Source organism: Meleagris gallopavo, chromosome 4 (assembly GCF_000146605.3).
Source record: "Meleagris gallopavo isolate NT-WF06-2002-E0010 breed Aviagen turkey brand Nicholas breeding stock chromosome 4, Turkey_5.1, whole genome shotgun sequence".
NCBI classification, from domain to species: Eukaryota; Metazoa; Chordata; class Aves; order Galliformes; family Phasianidae; genus Meleagris; species Meleagris gallopavo.
In genome coordinates this window covers 13071819-13087348 of record NC_015014.2, presented here as the reverse complement: position 1 = coordinate 13087348, position 15530 = coordinate 13071819, and the positions used below count along the sequence as shown (strand labels likewise).

Sequence of the window (15530 nt, the reverse complement as noted above, 5' to 3'; positions counted from 1 at the left end):
AAAAACAACAGAAAAGCAACTGTGCCAACTGAAGTGACCCACTGTTTCACAGCCGCTATTGCTGCACTGCTGCTGAAACACACCACCCATCACTTCATTGTGCTCACATCCACTCTGTCTTCTCAACAAACATGCAGCAAGTGTTGATCAATGTCAATGGGTGCAATATTCTCTTAATGGAGGAATTCAGTGACACACCATGGGTTCATATGCATTTCCATGCCAGGCACCAATTTGGTAGACTGTCCTGCTGCCATCTGTCACAGGGCAAAAAAGTGTAATGGAACACTGATGGGAAGGTTTAACCTCTACTGCCATACCATATACGCCAACCTCTCATGTCATGGACCAATGTACTAAAATAGGAGGCACTACTTTCCAAGCAGCTCTCATACAGTCAAGATCCTTATCTGGGCTTTATGCTAAGTTAACTATGGATTGATTCTCTAGTAAAAAGAAATAGGTTTGTGCTTACCCTACAAGACCTTGCTGTTATATTTACTACCATCAGTCATCATTTCTCCCATTTCCTCTAGAAAACTGCAGGGTTGAATGGAAATGGCAGAAATATCTCGATATCTTTTGATCCACATAAAACCAGACAACCACTATGACTTACACTTCTCCTTGACTTTTAATATACTCACCCAAAGAGTTTCACAAGTCCACTCCTTTCCCACACTTGAGAAACTGTGTTAAACCCTCCCAAAAAACTGTCTTTTATGTTCAAATAAATGACAACTTCAAAGTTCTACCAAATTGCCAACAACTTCAGTCTTTTTGACAGTTTTCAATTCTTCCAAAAAAGTCATGATACTCATCGCATGGATGAACAAGAGACAAGACTAATGAAAATTATCTCAGAATATTCTGAGAAGGACGTAGTAGTCTGCAATGGAGGAATGACAGGTTAAAAATACTTACGCAGGCTGGATGATTTCACATCCCCAAAACTAGATGGGACCTACAGCCTGAAAGGGCTTGAAGTTTCAGCCAATCTGAAACTAACATCACTACTGTCAGTCATATTTAATTACCATACACTTATGGTGTTCAGCTAATTGATATCTAGAAACCAGGTGAGTCTTTCATTGGTCTCTAAGAAAGTCAGGAGGAAGGAAGACACTGCCTCCTATAAACCATCACTCTCATCCTTTTTGAATCAATTTCCTAACATGCCACAAGACAATAAGGTAATCAGAAAAAAGCCAGTTCTGAACCTAAGCTAAACATAAGTCATGCTTAGTCAGTCTGACTACTTGCTATGATCAAAGTAAAAGCTAGGTGGAAAAGGGAAGAATGCTGGGTGCTAGTAGGGGTTCTAGAACATGAAGCAGCACAGGCTGGAAGAACAATTAGATATGCTGAAAGTAGGCTGGGCTGCTGGGTTGAGGGACAACTGTTGAGAACAGACTGCCATCAAGATGGACATGGGCCTAGAGTATGACTTAAAAGGAGCACCTACAAGAGCTACACTCTTCTGTACTTCATTTAAGAGGATGCTAGAAAGAGTAGGAAGGTAACGGCATTTTGGGGAACAGCAGGTAGTATAACAAGCTGAGATGACCACAGTTTGTGACTTCACAGGTTCCAATAGGATATCGTGAAAAGTGCATTGCAAACCTGCATTTCAGAGCTGCCTAAAGCACGGCAGCAAAGGAACATATTTCCCAGGGTACCCTTTGTGCCCAAAGTGCAGACTGCTAAAGTCATGAACTTTCTTGGCAACACTGAACTTAGTCCCACTGAATCTAAACAACCAGGCAAAATATCTCCTACTGAAATACCATGAAATTCACAAAAACACAGTAGTAACTCAACCTGCATAAGGTCTACAAAACCTTGCCCTGAATTACCCTGAAAACTCTGTAGGTGACAACAAAAAAATAGGAGTAGAGAGCACGTCTTCTTCTCCAGTATTCTATCAAGTCGCCACTAGCAGGACATTGCATGTCTGAGCTGTCATTTTGCAGCATTTCAAAGCCACTCTCTTCATTCTGTGCTTGCTTCTAGCCCAGATTCTTAAGTTTGCACTCAAAGAAAAAGACCCAAGGCCCTCTATTTGTAGCTACTCTGTATGCCTGTAGTAAAACTGTCAACATCTAGAACTGTCATGTAAACAGGTGCATATTTTAGTTCTTTCTGCTGTCAGCAAAGTAAGTATTATTAAGACTAGAGCAGAGAGTACATTTTTAAAAGGCTTTGGTTATATCAGTGGTAAGTTTGAACAGATTTTTAGTCTACTGTACTAAGGCAGTAAAATATAATAGCCTCTTAACTGATACATAGTTATCAGTCTTTGTACGACTTTCTTCAAGCCTGTCAGTGGATTCTGGTCATATTTTTTAGTCATGGATCTAATCAAAGCAGAAGACTGAGCTACTGACAGCTCAGGAGACACATAGCTGCTCCCATACAGACATGAAATTCCAAGAGAGGCATAAACTGTAGCATCTCTCAGCTCCAACTTGCCTCCTAGTAAAACAAAGCAACTTTTCAAACAACAGTTTTCTTTTCTACAAGAAACAAAGAAACAAAGATGAGCACTTTCCCTCAAACTGATACAACAGTCAGAACAAACTTCATCCATCTGGGCAGTGGTCTAATTCAAAAAGATTTGTCAGATTTGCTGATATTGCCCAGTGCAATTTCAAAATGGTCTAGATCAACTAATCTTAAAATGTACTTACTTGAAGTAGTGCCTCTGTTTAATTCAGAGGGTCTGAGAAAACCAATCCATTATACTGCATAAGAACGTTCTAAGTAATGCTGAAATATCAACTTGTCATTCAGACAAGTAAGCTGCACTTAGTTTATTCTCCAAAGCACCAAGCAATGGTTTGTGCAGGCGTTATGTTGTGGCTTAGAATGGGAAACAGCAAAGACTATAAATACATTTTAAGTGTAGAGTGCATAAGCTGCCCTACAATACATGCAATGGGTATGGTCCTACTGCAGTCTCTAGAATGTACCATACCTGGAATGAATTCCTGCTTTCCTCTAGCTTTGTGATTGCTGCCAAAAAGAGTATAGAGGCCAGTATTCAAAGTCTTACAAATCATACACCCTGTGCATTTCAAAACCAGTAGTTCCACTGTAACTGTCAGTGAATTTGGGACAGGGAGAGATTAAGAACTGTCTAAGATGTGTTTATATATACAGCTAGAGCAAAGGTCAACTGCTTTAATGCAGTGCTCAGCTACAAAAAGTAGAGGAATTCCATTTCCTATCCTTTTCATAGCTACTCACGTGCCAGCTGCAGTGATTGTCAGTGACCCAACATTTCTATTATAAACACTATAACCAGTAACTTGTTTCACATTGATTACTGAAAAATAAATGCTGGTGTTTTATCACAAAAGATGTGAGCTTGAAACATTAACCTAAAAGTGAAATGACTGACTGAAGCATCTAAGTCTGACATCCCATCTACTAGACTACTTACTGAATACTAATTTTAATGAGTGGTTCATAAATAGAACAACAACCACCAAACTGTCTTCCCAATCCTTCACAAAGAAAGAAAACTCTACAAAAACAAACCCACCAAGCCAGACAGTAGACTACTGGTCACATATCTCACCAGCATTCATTACTGATAGTACAAGAGAAAGATGAACAAACAAATCAGTAATCCAGGAAAATAACATGCCCCAATTCCAAAGGCAAGAACGGCAAATTCTCACTGTAATAAGAATGCTGCTGCCACAGTCCGGCCTTCATTCATACACTCTGGGTATAAAAATAGGTCATATATGTCCTGAAGTCCAATCTGATGGTGAGCAAAACTGCTTCAGCGAAATTGATGATGTTCCACGCATGCTCATGAATGCATGAGACATCAGAACACAAAGGCATTGGAATAAAGTGCTATACCAGCATTTCTAAGAAGGAAACCCTGTACAGAGCAAAGGCAGCCCTTCATGAACATGTCAGTGTGAGTCTGAAAAGGGGACTTACATATTTGAATAATTTTTAAGTCATTTGCTCCTCCTTCCCACACCTGCTTTTATTCAGTAAGAACTATCAATCACTAAAAATACTTATGCAAGTAAACTAAGGATTTTTGAGCTAAGCTTGACCTAAAACTACTTCGGCACCTGTCTGGATTAAGTGTTGCTCAATTGTATATCTGCATTATCAGCAATAGTACAAATACACCCAAATAACTTTTTTTTTTATAAAGAACAGCAAGTGAAAGAAATCCAAATTTGTTTTCTATTGTGTGCAAGAGAATTTTTTTTTTTCCTTTCCAGAATCTATTTAAATTCCCGGCTACTTGAATGCTATTCAATATATACGTATTATTACTCAAATGCAATAATAAGAACTCCATAGAGGGAGTATTGGCCCCTAAGCCTACTGATGCAAAGGTGAAAAATTGTCTTCTTGTTAACTTGAAAGACTTTTGACTCAAGTCTACAGCAAAAGACATGAAGCACTGCAAAAAACACTTGAAATAAGATTAAAAAATGTTTAAGAATAAAGATAAATTATTATACGATACAGAAACTTCAGCACTTACTGCTTACCACTGCAGGATTTAAGACTATTTTCCAGTTTCTATTCTACAGCGAACTGAGGCTATCTGTAACAAAGACAAGAGCAAAACGTTTCACTCTTGTTTTTTCCCCCCTCTAAACTCCAGTTTCTTTCTGCCAGTTTTTGTCATGGCCCGCAGCATCATCCAACCTTTAACAGCACACTAATTTCAGAAACAAATGAATCAAACTTTAGCATAAACATATAAATGCAATTTGAGGGCAGAAATGAAATGGAATCTGAAGTATGTTATCAGGAAATAATGTAATTAGCTTTCACAGCTGAAAGAAAGGCTCACCAGTGGGGTTTGGATTACACAGGTGAGCAAGTTCCTTCTACTAAAAATCCATCCTTCCATAGATCTTAGAATTCACGGTCCCCTCTGGACCCAGTATGAACTTATCTATTTATACAGCTTGAGGCATTTATTGCAGGAGAACAAAGAAAATAAAACTTCCAATCTGCAGAAAGATATTTAGAGGAAATTTTAGCTAATAATTTTCATACAAACTTCTACTTTGTCATTGTTCCTATCTGCTGAGAACGGAAGATAAAACTTCTATAAACATTAAGATACACTTCACCTTTAGAATTTCCCTTGAATTTAGATGCACATTGCTTAATAATCACTCATCACTCAACCTTTTCATTCAATAACCAAGTTGTAACTGTCCAACATTATAAAACAGGAGATAACTAGTGTTAATGAAAGTACCTTGCAAGTACAATTTGCAGTAGGTCATTGGTAGGCTATAGGCAAATACAATGCAAGCTTTCTTGTGTTCTCTAGAGATTATTAGGAAAACCTACGCAAAACTGAAAGAGCATGTCAATACTCATCTTTCACATAATGCAGTATAATTCCATCTCTTTTATATTTAACAGTAACACATTTTTGTTACTGGTAATACAAATGATTAAGTGTATAAGTGGGAAATGAATAAAAGAAAGTAGTGGTCTTCTGAATGAAAGCAATACCAAATGCCAGAATTACAAGATATGGAGACCTACAATTAACAATAACAATAGTGCCAAACACCACATCAAAACAACATGCATTATGTGCAAGTCCTGATCTGGCCACACCGTGCCTGCATCTTCTAGCTACGCTGTTCTGCCTGGCACTTCAGCACATTACCTTACATGGACAAAGCAAGTACTGCACAGCCGTGCAGTAAAATTAACATTTAAAATTTGCTTTCCCTATGATGTATTATCTACCTGCCTTCTGGTAGCCTTCCTACAGGAGCACCTGCTAATTTTAAGGTCCTGGAAAGTTTAGCTGATAGTATAGCATATATTTCTTAGTGATATTTCTCACTATAGCAGCAAGAACAACTACTGATTGCACAGCTCAAGCCCCCTTTAAAGATAATCAGTGAAGTGCTAACATTGCTTTCAAATTCCCTGGAATAGAACAGTAATTTATTTCTCCCCTTATTCTGCATCCAGCCTATAATGTCTCGCTTGTAAAATTGGCAAAGAACAGGCAATCAGTTTTTTGCTGGCTTTTCTTGGCCTAGTAAAGGAAAATCTAACAGAAGGAGCTGAGTAGTAAAAGATACACAGATTAAATATGGATTTCTTTACATCATCTTTGACTGATGCCCTCAGGGATTCCAGGATTTATTCTTACAGGATTGAGGGTGGGGCTTTTTGTTTGTCTTCAACTGGAGACGATGTATTGGTCAGCTTTGAAGGTCACAAAATAAGGACATGACAGCAGGGAGGTTTTCTTCCCACTATTTTCCTTGTTAAGTGCCTCTAAAATAACAACATCACATGCTACTTAGTGGAATTGAATCAATTACATCAGATTGCTGTGTTGCATTCAAGTACACGAAGCCCAATAATGAGCATTCAGTTTATCATTTGCCCTTTTCAGGAAACTTGGTCTTGAGGGAAATTTACAACCAAAATCAAACGCTATATTATAGCCTGTGGGAAGCAGTGGCTGCTCCAAAAATGATACAATGATACAATCTTCTTTCATTGAAGAGGAATCCCCCACTAACATAGGCAACTGCTGATTAGCAAGCACATACAAAATGAACCACCTGTATGCCACAGAAGATTACTGAACAATACAACTCTTAAACGCCCAGAAGCATCAGGCCACAGATGGCACTTCAAAAACCACCACTACAGCAATTTACTGCATCTAACCTCTATCTTTATTGAGATAATTATATGGTAATATATGCAAATCAGTCACTGAATTTCACAACTGCTATAGTTCTTGTTCACCAATTCCATAGGATCACAAAAATAAATGCTATCAACCCACACCACTGTCTCATAGTCCTGCTCATCGTCTCTGATTTGCAGATCAGCTGGGTCGAGAAAGAACAACAGATACCTTGGTGCCCACAAAGGCCTTGGAACTAAAAGGTTGATAGAGACCAGAGATGCCGATGGAAATACCTAAGTTAATTAGAAGGGAGAAAACCTTTTATGTTTTGAGCAATCCCTAGACTCTTCTCACAACTGGCACAATTGCAGCCTTTTCACTTGAATCTGTGTTGTTTGGGTGGGATTTTTTTTATGTGTTACTTTGCCTTGCTGTTGTTTATTTTCCTGCCTAGTGGATCGAGACTTGCTCTTCTCTCTCAAGTTGTTGCTCTGAACAAAGTTCATGTTACAACCTGCTAGGTCATTTGTTTTCCATCTAGTCAAGCATGTTTACCAGGCCATGCCATAAACATTTCTCAGGAACTTCGGACAGATGAAGTCTGGTAACTTACCTACTATATGTAGTTCAAGTGACCCAGCCACATGGACAGAGCTCTGTTTCCTGCACAAATTCCAGAGCACAGGAAACCTTTGCCCTAGCCAATCCCATCTTATTACTCTTTTCCATACAAAGGATAGCTTCTCCCCACACATTCAAATTCTGATCTTCAAAGCTGCACTCTGATATCAACGTTAAAATGCATCATGATGAAAATGAAGTAACAGAAAAGGTAGCTAATGAAAACCTCAAAGTTTTATAGGCTTCCAAAATTCTAACAGTTACAGAACTTATAGGATAAGCCACTGCTCTAGAGATCATCACCACATCTGTCTGCAACATCACTGCAAAACAGAAACAGTGTTTTCCAAACAATCCCCTCTCACACTCATGGAAGGAAAAAACCCACCAAACAAAAATCTTAATGTGTAACTGCTAAGTCAAATGGGCTACAATAGCACAACATTCCAGAAAATCCCCTAGAGAAGGCTAACTCACCACCCACCTTTTTCCAGTTATCATCTTTTAAACAAAACGTTTATTGCAATCATTTTCTCTTACAGGAAAAGAACTAGAAACTTATTTCTCTCAAGCAGAATTACCAACCCATTTAACAAAAGCTGTGTAACTCCTAGTAGCACTTGCCAAGTGTTGGTATCACCAACTCATACACTCCAGCAGCAATAACTGACTACTGAAATACACAGTGGAGAACAGCTTACATAGTATCAGGCCTACTGGAAGAACCTGGTCATTCCATGGGATAACAGACATGAATTAAACAGTTTGTTTCTTTGACTTAGTACTATACTAAAAGAATTGCAGATGTCCCATTTGTATTCATAAACAAACTGAAAGTTCGTTAATGACAAAAATAGACTCATGTTAGATATCAGAAGTTTCCTGTTAGACAACAAATGACTGAAATAAGTTGCCTGAGAAATAGGAAATCTCTACTGATGGTGGTCCTCGAGAACAGGTTAGACTGCTGCTCCTGCCAGGAACAACATAGACAACTTCTTGTGATTCAAGAGTACTTCCTGAATCTTTGCATAGTCTTTCTTTTTCAAGTGTTCTATATCACCTGTTAACCATTCTAGCCCACCTTAACTTTCTGGCATAAGATAATCCAAGCATTCATTCACTCACTGAAAGCTGGTGCACAACTATCAAGTATGAGAACTGAAAAAACAATGCCTATTATTAGCAGGAAAACTCCTGATGGAAAAAAAAATATTTGTATATGTATACACACACACAAACCCTGTATTTGCTGAGGAAAAAAAAAGTATTTTAAAGGCATATAGTAATAATTTAAGAAGTGCTAGTCACTGCAAGGCTTGAGAGCTAGTAAAGACTTGAGAATCTTGTTAAATCAAATATATGCATTACTGTGGCTGAGAAGCTGTCAAGCTGTGCAGCACAGTGTGCTTAACTTCTCAGCAGAAAGTTTTAAAAGCTGTGCACATTTTAGAAAGACATACATATAATCTCACACCTGACACATACATGCATACACTACTTGTATTTAGGAGCCAAAATAAAAAAATAAGGAAATTCCAAAATGATGAAGCAAGAACACTGCAACAATAATAATATTAGTGGAACAAGGAGGTGGTAGATAAAAGGGAGTTAATGAAAACAATTATTAATGGACAGCACAGTAACATTAATAAGCTCCCAGCAAATGGGGCAAGTAAATTAGCAATAGGATTATTTAAAGCATTGCACTCTGGTTGTCTTTTTTTTTCCCCCCTTCTTTACAATAATAGCTGTTGCATCACTGTACTGATTGACCACTGAAAACCTCTTAGTGTTATTACATTATTTATCTTCCAATAAGAACTGACAACTGCTGAGATGCCTACAGGCTCCAATAGGTATGAGCATAACAAAATTTGATGTAACTATACAGGACAAAGTAAGTTAATTAATATTATAGTTAGATAGCCTCTGATGCTTACAGCAAGTTGTTTTGTTTCTTAATAAAATAAGCTTCTACTTAGTTTATTATCTAAGATTTTTATGTCCAGTTGATTGAATAGTTCCATTAATCTGAAATGTTATGGGACTATTTGTGCAATTGAGAAATCCAACAATTCAGCACTGACACAGCTATAAGGGTCTGGAAATTTATCTGCTCTTCTAAGAGAAGGAGTTAAGTTACTATTTGTTATGAATGTTGTTTATGTCTCAAAGGATAAGCAAGCCAGCAATTTTGCACAGCTCTATCAAGAGAGAAAATAAGTGGATGCTTTGCTCCACTGCTGGAGCAAATGTACAAGAACATAAAGGCAGGGCAGCAAAACCTTAACTGTATCCCAGGCAGCCCTTCTCACAGCCCTGCACATGAGAGCATTTTTTTTTTTTTTTTTAAAACTATGCCTTTCCCACTACAAGCCCAACATATTTATTTTCCATCTCTAATGCTATTGTCACAGCAAATCAGACCACAGAAGGTTTGTTGATTTTCCTGCTGTTTTTCCTGTCCTCAGCTTCCTTTATCTCCATTCCTTCTTGCCTCAGCTAAGACTAATTATAACAAAATTGGCGTTCATTTGTATCAAGAGACAGGAGTTCTCAGAATATTTGCACCAAAACAGAGGTATACCATGGAACACTGTGCTTTTCATAGTTATTTCCTCATATATAGAGCCAATCAACGATACAAAAGGCAACAATATGAACCTGAACCCAGATCTATTGTAACTGTTCTAGAAAAAAAAAAAATAGCGTAGAAATGATGCTGTCAAATCTTAGTCAGAGATCTATATTGCTATTGACCTCTAGACAACTCTTACAGTTGGATGCTAATACAGAAAGTCTTTTTTTTTTTTTTTTTAAATTTGTGAGTAGTTTGATAAAAAGCATTAGAACAGCCATGATTAGGAAGCCTAGGTCAATGTTACTAAAAAAAGTCATGCATGGGATGCAAATCAACTCAATGAAAGCCTCAAATGAGACATTTTTGTGGCCTCCTTAGCCACTCGATAAGTTAGAACAGGGGGGTCTTCTCTAGAATGCAGGGCTTCTGAGAAAGTTAAGCTAACCAGAATTGCAGAAACGAAATCTCTTCTAAAATCTCTTCTGCTTACACTGTTCGTAGGTGACACTAATGAAACTGGTAATAAAAGCAATTGAACTTATTTGCTCACAAGTTCCAATAACCTTTCCCAACACGCTCTTTCCTGGCCTTGCACGTCCTCTCTCTCACATTACTGACTTCATGCCATGCAGTGAAAGCAAGGCTTTTGCTGTGTTCAAACAGGAGTCAGCATGAGAGTTGCAAAACAGATACAAAATTAACCCAAACGAGGCGTGGGGGTGATACAGCCTGATATTCAGATCTGTCTGAAACCAGCTCCCAAGATACATTAATAGTTTGTTTCAAAACAGAAAAAGGAATGTTGAGAATTAAAGTACATAAGCTTCAGCTGTAAACAGACACGTATGTACTGCAGCCTGTGTGAGCACCCATGTACTTTTAAGCAAAAAGAGACAGTGGCATTTATTCGATCTCTCTCTCAAGGTAGGGTTGAAAGAAATTTACAGAAGTCCAGAAGCATCAGTCAATATTTCCTGTCATGGCTAAGCTGAATGAGCCGTCTGCAGAAGGATTCAGAACAGCAACATACAGATCCCTGAGCCAGAAGCAAAGAACCATAGAAGTTCAGTTCTGTTCTAACCCAGACCGTTACCACTAAAGACCTTTCTGTACAAGCAGGACAAATGACAAAAAGGAAACCTGGTTACCATCGCTATCATACATCTTGCTGAATTCACCTCACTAATACCAGGACAGATCATGTAAATTACTTGCCTGGGGCCTAGTAAATTTGGTCCCCCGAGTTTTCAGCCTAGTATAATCACCAGCTTGATTTATTGTACAGCAGTTCTCTAATCCTGCACTACTCACTCTAAGGATGGGTACCGGCTACTTCATTTTTATTATTATTTATTTTTTTTTTATTTTTAAAGTCTTTTGGAGGTCAAAGTCTGTTTTTAATACATATAATTAGTTCATTCCTAAAAAAACAAACACCTGATTGATTGTGGCAGGTTACAGGTAGCCTTGAACCTTCCAAGTAAGCACAGCATGATCTCATCTTGGTTTATTTCCATCTGTATCAACAGCAGTGAATCAACAGCTTCCTGCTGTCTCAAAGCCTGAATACTCCATAATTATTTACTTCACAGTTTTTCTACAAAATTAGTAGTTCTGTGTCTTCTAACACTTCGGTATTTCTCTTCATGTGCCAGCATTCAGAGTCTGGTGGCTTTATCAGAAACTACATCCCTAAAATTTGATTTCATTTAAGTGAATTTAAAGAAAGGCTGAGAGCACTAATCTTATGACATGAAGAACAAACAAAAAGCAAACAACAACAACAAAAAACGTCAAACCACCAGAACAGAAGCCAATAAATGAATTAATAAAGCAGTGGTTTGGATCAGTACTTGGGTGCACAGCAGAAATTCACATCTAACCAAATACAGCTGCTTTCTGAAGGGAAGCTATGAACAAATAGCTTAATTGGACACTTGCAAAACTAACTTGTCAAAAATAATCACTGCATACATGACCCAACTGGAAATATTTTCTATCAAACACAATTTAAAATTCTATTTAAGCTACTCCTTGGTCTTTGAAGAGGTATACATAATGTTCTGTTTACTACAGTACTGCCATGTATTTTCAAATCTCTTGAGCATTTTTTTGGTCCAAAGTAATAACAAAAATTCATTTTGTGCTCAACTTAAAAGAGGTGAACTTATGTTTTTTCAAGGAATTTTTTTCCTGTTTTCCTCTCAAATAAAATCCTACCAGTAGGAAACATTTCTTTGCTTTCTGCATACAAAAAAAAAAAAAAGATTTGTGAACTGCCAAATGGAAACATATGGTGATAAAGACCAAATAATTATGACCACAAACTAGGGAAGCAAAACTGGGTAATTACAGCACATTACAATTCACATAGTAACTAACATGGGAGGTAGATTACGCCTCTTCTCATTGAGGAAATAACCCACTTAGCATTATCTAACACAATGTATACATGCTGTAGGTATTTCTGTACATCCAGACTTGCATATTTCTGAGCACATCATTCTTCATGTTTGCCAATAACTAGAAGATTGCCTCAGTAGTATTAGTTTCAATTTTCTACTTATTGTGCATCTTTTTTTTCCCCACCAATAAATGCTTAATGAAACAGTTCACAATATTTTAAGAAGACAACAAACACACTTTGGGAAAGGAGATTTCAGGGAAAGGTTAAATCACTCCCTCTCGGGACCTAGAAGAAATTGTACATTTCACATTACTCATGCAGGGAGACTAAAGTGACACTCCTTGTCCACGACCACAAAACAGCAGACCACAGATGGAAAAAGCCAGTATCTTCATAGTGCAACATCTTTTTCATCCTGTAGAACAGTTGCATATTGAAAATATTATCTCATTACATTCCCACTTCAGTAACATGGGAAGTAACAAACCAGGCGTGCTTTTGAGGCCAGATAGATCAAGAAGCCTTTCAGAACACAGTTACTACTGCACTCCAAGCCTCCTGTACGTTCATTACAAACATATGAAGTGTCAAGTGATGCAAAGCATTCAGTTCTCCTCATAGTGATACTGTTCTGATGACAAAGGCTTACTATGCAATCACATAGCAAGTGTATTGCTCTAGTGTACACAACAACAGAAAAAGATCAAACGTATGGTCAGAATAGAAGACGACAATGCATTCATGTGCTATTACTGCCATTTAGGTCACTACTGTGAGCATCAGAAGTATGAAGAAAAAAAATTAATGTACCACTAGAGTAGACACCATATCATACGTGTAAAGAGAAAGGGAAAGAAGACAGCAGAACTAGACATGTCAGTCTCTAGAGTCTCTGGGATAAAAACATTACGTCAATTATCTAATGCAAGCTAACTATTTCAGTTTTACTTTCACAGTCCTTTCAAGTTTAGCTTTAAGAAAGTCTGTAGAAGCAGCCATCTCAGAGTCAAACTAAATTGTGCAGCTGCTGGCTTGTACTGAATTCCTTGTCCATTATGTTACACTGGACAAGGCATAGAGGAAATACAAACCACAACACCCAATTTGTTAAAGCTTAACGAGCCATTGCTGCAAAACATGCAAAGCACACAACATCTCTTACATTCTGATTTCAGACTGCAATTTACTGATCAGTTACTGAAGCTAAAGCACCTCAGTTAAACAGCAAATACTGACTGATAGGTTAATAAAAGTTCCCACAAAGAGAATTTAGAAGTTTAAGGACAAATCTGAGATGATGTAAGAAGAAAAAAAAAAAAGAAAAAAAAAAAACAACCACCGCTTAATTTTTTTCCATAACTTGAGAACAACAGTACTAGCGATATCCTGCCGTTCATACATTTTACATACTGGCATATGGCTACACTACAGTTGTTGGCCATAAGACTGAACAACTTTTTCTAAAAAATTAAAAAAAACCCTTGGAAAACAGACCTACTTTAATGCAATACATATAAAACACCGTCCCAAGAACATTCAGTGGAATCAAATGATCAAACTAATATTCGAGTCAAGAGCTCAAAATGAAATTAACTAAGATTCTGATAGAACATTCTCACCACCTTTTGATCAGTCTGCAGCCTATGTAAAATAGATCTAGTCCTGGTAGGCAGCAATTGAAACCAGTCAGCATGAATAGATGGTGCCCCTGGGACAGAACAAACTACACAAGACTAAATACTTGATCCAACTTCAGTATTAGTCCTCCTTGGACACTAGACACACAAGCAAAAATAACCACCAACAACCAACCAGGAAGCAAGTTTGAGCTGCTTCTGTGTGCTCTGCCCTTCTGGGTACCCCAAGGCAGTCATTAATCCAAGCTGCCACAATGAGTCTAAATATGAGCTGACAGATAATGCCATGAACAGCTATCCTTGCCAGGTCCACAAAGAAATCATGACCAGGTTTCAAAATTTATGAGCCTTTAACCCTTGGGGAAAGAAATTAAAGTTGTTTTGGTCTTAATCTGCTACACAGCACTATTTAATTTCTTCTGTCAATGCTCCAGTACATGAACGTTTTAAGATTATACAGGAATTATTCTAGTTGTGAAACTTCTTTTTAATTCAATATCAGAAAGTCACTGAGCACAAAGCATGCTACAAGCATCGAGTGGGACAGAGGACAACACTGCAACTAAGAGGGTTGCTCTAAAAGTAGTGCCTCCTATTTTATTACGTTGACCCACAACATCAGAGACAGCTGCTGGTAATACAGCAGTAGAGGCTGCGCCTTCCCACCTGTATTCCATTACATGCTGTTGTCGTGTGATAGACAGCAGCTGAGAGGCAGACAAAATGGCGTCTGATACTGAAGTACTGAAAAAGCAAAAGGTGTGTTACTGAACTCCTCCATGTTGCTTAACTGGCACCCACTGGCATTCAACAACACTTGCTGAACATTTATGGAGACTGAACAGTGCACATGAGGCAGTGGGTGATACAGTTCAGCAGCGGCAACAGCACATCAACTATAGCAGTGCTCTTTTTTTTTTAATCTGTATAAACATGGCATGCAGGCTCTCATTATTTTACTTTACATTATTACTACTAAAAATGCATAGTTAATGGCAGGGACCACGTTGAATATAAAACAGTGTTTTGTAGCTGAGAATTTGTTATGTCAAACAGAGTTATTGTGCTCTTTACACCTGTTGTAGTTTCTGTGAAAATGAAGAGGCAGCATTAGTGTTGGAGCAACACACATACTGAAGTTATTTTGTTTAAGTGTTAAGGCATTATATCCAGCAGGGCAAGGTTTTCAGCCTGGGCTTTTTTAGCCCTTTTGGACAAAGCACAACAACATATCACTGTATACAGTTGAAAGTAAAGGAACATAGCGTGTCTTGAAAATAAGCAAATAAATCACTTCTTGAAAAATCAACCCTGATAGAGTGGAATTATTGTCTGTGTTATTGCATGGCATAAAGGTGAGCCAGGTCTGCCTCACTTTAGACTCTGGAATTTTATGCAAGGCTTTTGAACAACAACCTGCAATGTTTTTCCTCTTTTCCCTTCACTTACATTATCACACTAAAAGCATAAGAGAAATAGATTGCCAAGTTCCATCTGGTGAAAGGTTTTAATTCACATCCCTATTGCTCAGACAATTAAAAGCAGTTCTTAGTGCAAAGAACTGTACAGTCAGACTCTCAAAGCACTGTGCTAAAGCTCTATTATTTT

The 15530-nt window shown here is 37.8% G+C and overlaps 1 long non-coding RNA gene across 2 annotated transcripts in view; it reads right to left on the bottom strand.

Moving 5' to 3' along the window:
* The window catches only part of LOC104910546, a 195746-nt gene that overhangs the window by 178607 nt on the left and 1609 nt on the right, over positions 1 to 15530 (bottom strand). The gene's annotated exons all lie outside the window — the stretch shown is intronic.